Here is a 6,298-nt window from a genome sequence, read left to right as displayed (position 1 = left end):
TCTGGGAGTCAGATTACTGTGTGGAATCTGAGGTATTTTCAGGAGTTATGTCATAAGTGAATCTGTTCCAGAAACCTTGTTGAGGGAATCTCTTCATGGGGTACAGATTGTGGCATCCATTATCTCAAAGTCAGAAGAGAAGTCTGAAGAAAAGCTTATTGAGATATGGCATATATTATCCCTTAATCATGACTGATGTGTAGCTGAGCTGATGGTGTTGGTCGTGCTTTCTTTGTCTTTCCCCAAGTGTCATACTGGAGATGTTGAATGAGAAATCCAAAGAGTCTAAATGAATGATGTCATAACAGATGTTGTAACATCATTTTCAAGAAGAATGCTTTCATGTATGAAGAAGAGATCATTTAGAAGGACCTGGTGTGAGCAGCAAATTCTATCTGAGTGACTAATAGGTGCTCTGATGGGAGACTTAGTACTTATTGGATGTACAGCCTGAATACAGATTCATATACTCTGTCGGGAGCTAAGTATGTGTATGAAGTGTTCATGGTCTGATTTGATCTATGCATCAATTATAGTTCTGTGTTATCTTCAATTAAGCATTAAGAAAGACAATGGTTGACTGGTGAATTGATTCAAGAAGAAGAAACATATAGGAGATGGTGAGTATCTTGATGGGAGCTGGATATTTACATCAACTATGTGGAAGAAGAAGAAGAAGATGTATGTGATGCTTTGTTTTGTATGTTACATCACAACACTTGAAGACACCAGTAAAGATTAGGTTCAGACATATTTGTTGAAGAGATGTTCAAGAGCTATTTAGAAGTTTCTTCTATTTCAAGGTATATGAAGTGGCAGTCTGGATCTTGTGTAGCAAGCAAACTAAGGATTCCAAATTTGGAAAGTGTGGCAGTTCCAAATGAAGAATGCTTCAGGTTAAGGACAATTATTCAAAACATCCCTATGTTGTAATTCTCAGGGGGAGTATGAAGTATGACAAGACATCAATCAGTGTAGGTGGTGGAACACTCAGAGATATTGATGAGATTTCAAGTCTGATAAACTAATTTCTTGCGTGATGTCACAACATCACTATATCTTGTTGGTTTGGAAAATTATCTAGAATCTAGCATGTGAAGGATGAAGAAGCAACATTAAGTCTGAAGTGACAGTTCTAACTTAATGTGGATTAGAATGAGCAGATTCTGATCTTGGTGATGGTAACATGTTCTGGCAATTCGTGTTTACTTTCATGATGAAGACTTCAGTAGTGAGTATGACTATGAAGACAGAAGTTTGGTGAGATGATCAACATAGCTGTAGATAAAAAGGATTCTTCTAATTCTAATTGGAGAGTATGTTAATCATTATGAGAAACATCATATCAAGGAGGATTTCAAAATTATCTTGGCAGACCATGATCAGAGTGCTACTTGGTAGGGTTATGATCAACAAGTGGAAGAAGTGACAGTTCTTTATGTTGAGTCTGTGGCAACCTTTCTATGGAAGCATCAAGTGTCAAAGGGTTATTTGTTGATTATTTCAGGTGGAGATAAGGTGGTAGACTTAAATCTGTTGAAGAAAGAGAAGTGGAGTTAGTTGAATGTACTGAACTGTTCAACTGTATATTAATGTTATACAAGATGTTATAACATCTAAATTCTGATGTGAGTATCTTTTGTAAAGGAGTTACTTTGTAATAGTGAAGTGTGTCAGCTAGTTAGTTGGGCAGAGGGTGCGCTCTTGAAGATATGAAGATGCGTCTTACATTTTCCATTCATCATTACAAGTTTTCCTGTATGAAGCACAAATTATCTCAGATAGGGGGAGTGTCTTCTTAGTTCAAGATATAATTCTAGAAAATTATCTTGGTCTGTTATACTCTATCATCATGATGAAGGTGGTCCAAGTCAGCAGGAGCTTTGTCAACTTAGTTAGAGGAAGTTTCTTATGAAAAGGTTTATTTAACAAGATGTATCATTACAGTCAGTTTTTCTGGGAATGGTTGAATCTAACCATGTGCGTCTGGTATCCACAAATCTTGAACTGTTCTAGTGGCTGCATGTCAACAAGTGTTGGAAGGCTCTTCACAGTTGCAGTATACAGTCTCAAGGTGATCAGATCAACAGAAGTCTATGACTAGTGAGTCAGTAAAGGAGTAGGAGGTCTATTACGTGGTTTATAGGATGCTTTGTCAAAGTCTCTTAAAGAATCTTAAGCTATGTGCTTGAGGGGTGAAAGAGGGACAATGTCTGACAGGATGTCATGACATAGTTAAAGACATTGATTCTGCAGAGTTAAATAAGGAAAAACTGCTTTGGAAAGAGTAATTGCTTTTAGAACTGTTTCCTAATTAATAGTTTGACCGTTGAACAAGACCAAAGACTATCGTTACTTCCTATGATTCTCAAATGGCTATAAAATAGCATCTTCGCAGCAGACTTCAGATATCAAATCTCTCAAAGATGTGTTTCGTGTGTGTTTGTGTTGGGTGCGTTCAGGTTTGGTATTGCGATGGGTTCCTCTACCAAAATCTGCTCAGAATAACACAGGGTGGGGAAATCATGAATCTCTACCAATGGTGTTACAGCAATAACAAGGAGCATGCATCTTCTTGTTCAGTCTTCGAGAAGAGAGACGTTTTAGTTGTGATTTGTGATCTGAGTTATGAACACAATTGTGATTTGTGTTCTGAGTTACAAGGGCTAGTTCTTGGAGAACTACAGTGGGAAGAATTGGTTTTCGTATCTTCTTCCTCATGTGCAGGGGGAGTTACAGGTTCTTCCATTGCATATTATGACATTGTATACATCTTTGTCATATTATGGCTAAAAAGGGGGAGAGAGGCTGATGCTGATTTTGCTACTGTCAAAAGAAACAAAGGAAGATTTGAAGACAGAAGTAGAAGCAGACTGAAGATGTTATGATGTGGTTCAGCCTAGGTATCCTGAAAATTGAAGCAGCTGCTCTTGGAGTTAATGTGTATTTATTATTTATGTTTAGTTTTAGCCAAAATAAGCCAAAGGGGGAGATTGTTAGTGTGCTCTGTTCTGTATTATTGTCTTCTGTATTATTGTCTTATTGGCATCCATGCTTGGCTAAAACATAATAGCAGCTGAATGTAATATAGTGTACTCTTGCGAATATTAAAAGAACAAAAACAGGTACTAAAACAAGATGTTACAAGGTTACAAGGAATGTCATGACATTAACCATGACATCGCGCCTGCATAACTGAGGAAGGAAGATTCAGTTTGGTTTTAAAAGATACAGAATATTCTATGTGGATATTATGTAATCCTATGTGGCGCAGTCTTAAAGGTCAAAGAATCAAGTCAGAATATTGAAGAATCAAGTCTAAGATTGAAGTTTCAGCAGTTACTAATTTAGGAGATAAATTAGGTAACTTATGATCAAAAGGCCTTGCTTGTAGCAGAAGAAATCTGCTGATTTGTAACAGCATGGAGTGCTGCGTTTTTAAGCCCAAGTCCAACTAGGATCAGGTTATATATAGGAATCTTTGTAGCCTTGTAAACCTAACGATCATAATGTAGTCATTAGGGTTTGTTGTTTAAGTGAATCACCCAGATTGTGGGATGGTCACTGATTTGTGCCTCGAAGCCTATAGGTAAGAGGTTTACTTTATTCACTCAGAAGCTGTGAAGCAATGAGTGAAGATTGTGTTCTTGGAACTACTCCATTATGTATATTTAAATTCTTGGTGATTAAGCTGTCGAAGCAGTGGCTGAGTTGCTGACTGCTAGACATCATTGCTATGATTGGGAGTGGAATGGAGATATTCCATATCTAGGGAGAACCTAGGTAGAGGGGTCATTGGGTAGTGATTAAGTGAGGAGTTGTAAACTGGGAGTTTAGCTCTGAATTGATACTGCTAATAGTGGACTTCATCCCTGGCTTGGTATGCCCCCAGAGTAGGTTGATTGAACCGAACTGGGTGAACAATTCTGTTGTGTTGTTTATGTTTCTGCATTGCTTATTTGTAAGTTCAGGATGGATGTCATAACATCGTGCATGACATCAGTGTGTGATTTAATGACTGTGCTAACACAGAATCTCTGCTAAGCAGATTTGTTAATGTTACCTGAACTGATATGGGATCCCAACTCTTTCAGACTTCTGGATGTTAGATGTAATAAATAATTGAGGGATCTGTATGTACTGCCTCAGCCAAGCTGATGACAGACTAGATGTCACAACATCGTATATGACATCTGGGGTCTGTCTTACCAGAATTTCAGTTCGAGTCCATGATGAGGGCATATTCTAAGCATGTCCTTGTAACGTTCCCAAGCTTCGAAGAGTGATTCGTTATCTTTCTGGGTAAATCCGTTGATTTGACCTCTAAGCATAGCATTTTTGCTAGGCGGAAAGTATCTCTCTAAGAATACTCTTTTCAATTCGTCCCACGTAGTTATGGAATTGGAAGGCAGGGATTGAAGCCACGCTCTAGCTCTATCTCTCAAAGAGAAAGGAAAGAGACGTAATCGAATAGCTTCGGGACTAACGTTGTTAGCTTTGACAGTGTCGGCGTATTGCACGAACACAGATAAATGGAGGTTAGGGTCGTCTACAGGGCTTCCAGAGAATTGATTCTGTTGAACAGCTTGGACCAGCGAAGGTTTCAGTTCGAAATTGTTTGCCTCAATCGCAGGTGGTGCGATACTTGAATGCGGTTCAGCGTGCGAAGGAGCGGCATAGTCTCTAAGAGGACGAATAGCAGCCATCTCTAACTTCGGGATAATTTGATTGATTTGATCAGTAAAAATCAATTCCTGATTAATAGGAATTGGTGCTACTTCGGGAAGATTGCGAGCTCGACGTTTGACGTTAATGAAACGTTCGATCTCGTTAATTCGTTGTATTAAATCTCCTCCTTGTGAACGAGTATTTGGCATACAATCGTTCAGAAAGAAAGGGAAGAATTGTCCTAGTCTCTACGGTGTAACAGTGAGTTACGATATCGACTTAAATAGTCCCCGGCAACGGCGCCAAAAACTTGATCGCGACTTTACGTGTCTATAAATCTGATAACTGCAAGTGCACAGTCGTGTCGTGTAGTTTTAAAAGATATCGAATCCACAGGGACTATGAATCGATCTACCGTTATCTAAGGTTACTATGTAAAGCTAGGGCTACTAATATTTCGATTGTTTCTAAGGGAGAATGATAGTGAGAAATGAATAATATAATAAAAGACAGATATCAGTATGTATTTCGTTTAACTTAAGGTGATCCGAAGGTCCATTAGCTTTTGCATAATTTGATTAAAAATCTTTACTAATTCAATTGATTAAAAATCCTCGTCTCAAACTTTCGCTCTGTTGATTTAGATTACTATCCTAATCCTAATGTACGCTTTCGCCATCCCATTAGATTTTAGAAAAGCTTTTTGGAAACAACGTAATTAATAAAATGCCTGTTTTATGAAGTTGTTATCTATTTAAATCTCCTAATCTCAAACTTTCGCTCTGTTGACTCGGAACATGCTAATATCCCTAACGTACGCTTTCGCCATCCCGCTCGGGTGTAAAAACAATTTTTGAAAATAAATAAGTTCACAACAATTTCCGGTGTAGAAATCGTTGTGAGAAAATAAGTGTTTGAATGAAAGCAGAATAAAGAAATACGGTTCGCGGTACAATTTCGGCAGCACTTCGTTGGCAGGAAATCGGACTCTTTGGAAGTGAGGTAGCAGGTTCTATTTATAGGAGAGGTTTTGCTGTGACGTTGCGTGAAAAGTGGGGATTTTGCAAACTGGGTGTGGAGACGTGCGTCTCCATTTCTTCAGGAAGCGGCCTTGACTGACTTGAGACGTGTGTCTCAAGTGGAGAAGATGTAGGAAGGCTTGGAGACGTGCGTCTCCTTTTGCTGAGGTGGCCTTTGGAACGTTGGAGACGTGCGTCTCCACTTGCTGGGAAGGTTTGGGCCACGCGCCTTTGGTTCCATAGTGGGCTGAACTGTCTCTTTTGGGCCTTTTGGGTCCTAATTGCACCCCTCTTTCACTTCAGCACTCCTTTTTTATCTTTTAGGCATAAATATTGGTCATTTAAGCTCCATTTTCTTTCCTTTTCGCAAATTGTCGTGATTAGAGTGTAAAACCTGAAACAAAGCAAATACTCGCGTAATATCATAATAAATTAACATAATAAAAGGAAAATGCTATAAATATCTATGGATTTTAAGCTAAATATACGATATAAAATCGTGTTATCAGCGTGTTTTATATATAACCAATTGGAATCCCTCTTTAGTCACACTGAGCGTGTAGCTCAGTTGGTTTGTTTTGTGTGGTGACCATGGGAGCGTGGGTTCAAGC

At 38.6% G+C, this 6,298-nt stretch overlaps 1 non-coding gene across 1 annotated transcript; it reads left to right on the top strand.

Moving 5' to 3' along the window:
- Positions 1–4,224: 4,224 nt before the first annotated feature.
- Positions 4,225–4,331, top strand: LOC131638724 (small nucleolar RNA R71). The gene has a single exon (XR_009294751.1). It is a non-coding gene; the product is annotated as a small nucleolar RNA R71 (small nucleolar RNA).
- Positions 4,332–6,298: the final 1,967 nt, after the last annotated feature.

Source organism: Vicia villosa, unplaced genomic scaffold, assembly GCF_029867415.1.
Source record: "Vicia villosa cultivar HV-30 ecotype Madison, WI unplaced genomic scaffold, Vvil1.0 ctg.002395F_1_1, whole genome shotgun sequence".
Lineage (NCBI taxonomy): Eukaryota > Viridiplantae > Streptophyta > Magnoliopsida > Fabales > Fabaceae > Vicia > Vicia villosa.
The sequence above is the reverse complement of the archived record's forward strand: the minus strand, read 5'-3'. Positions and strand labels throughout refer to the sequence as shown.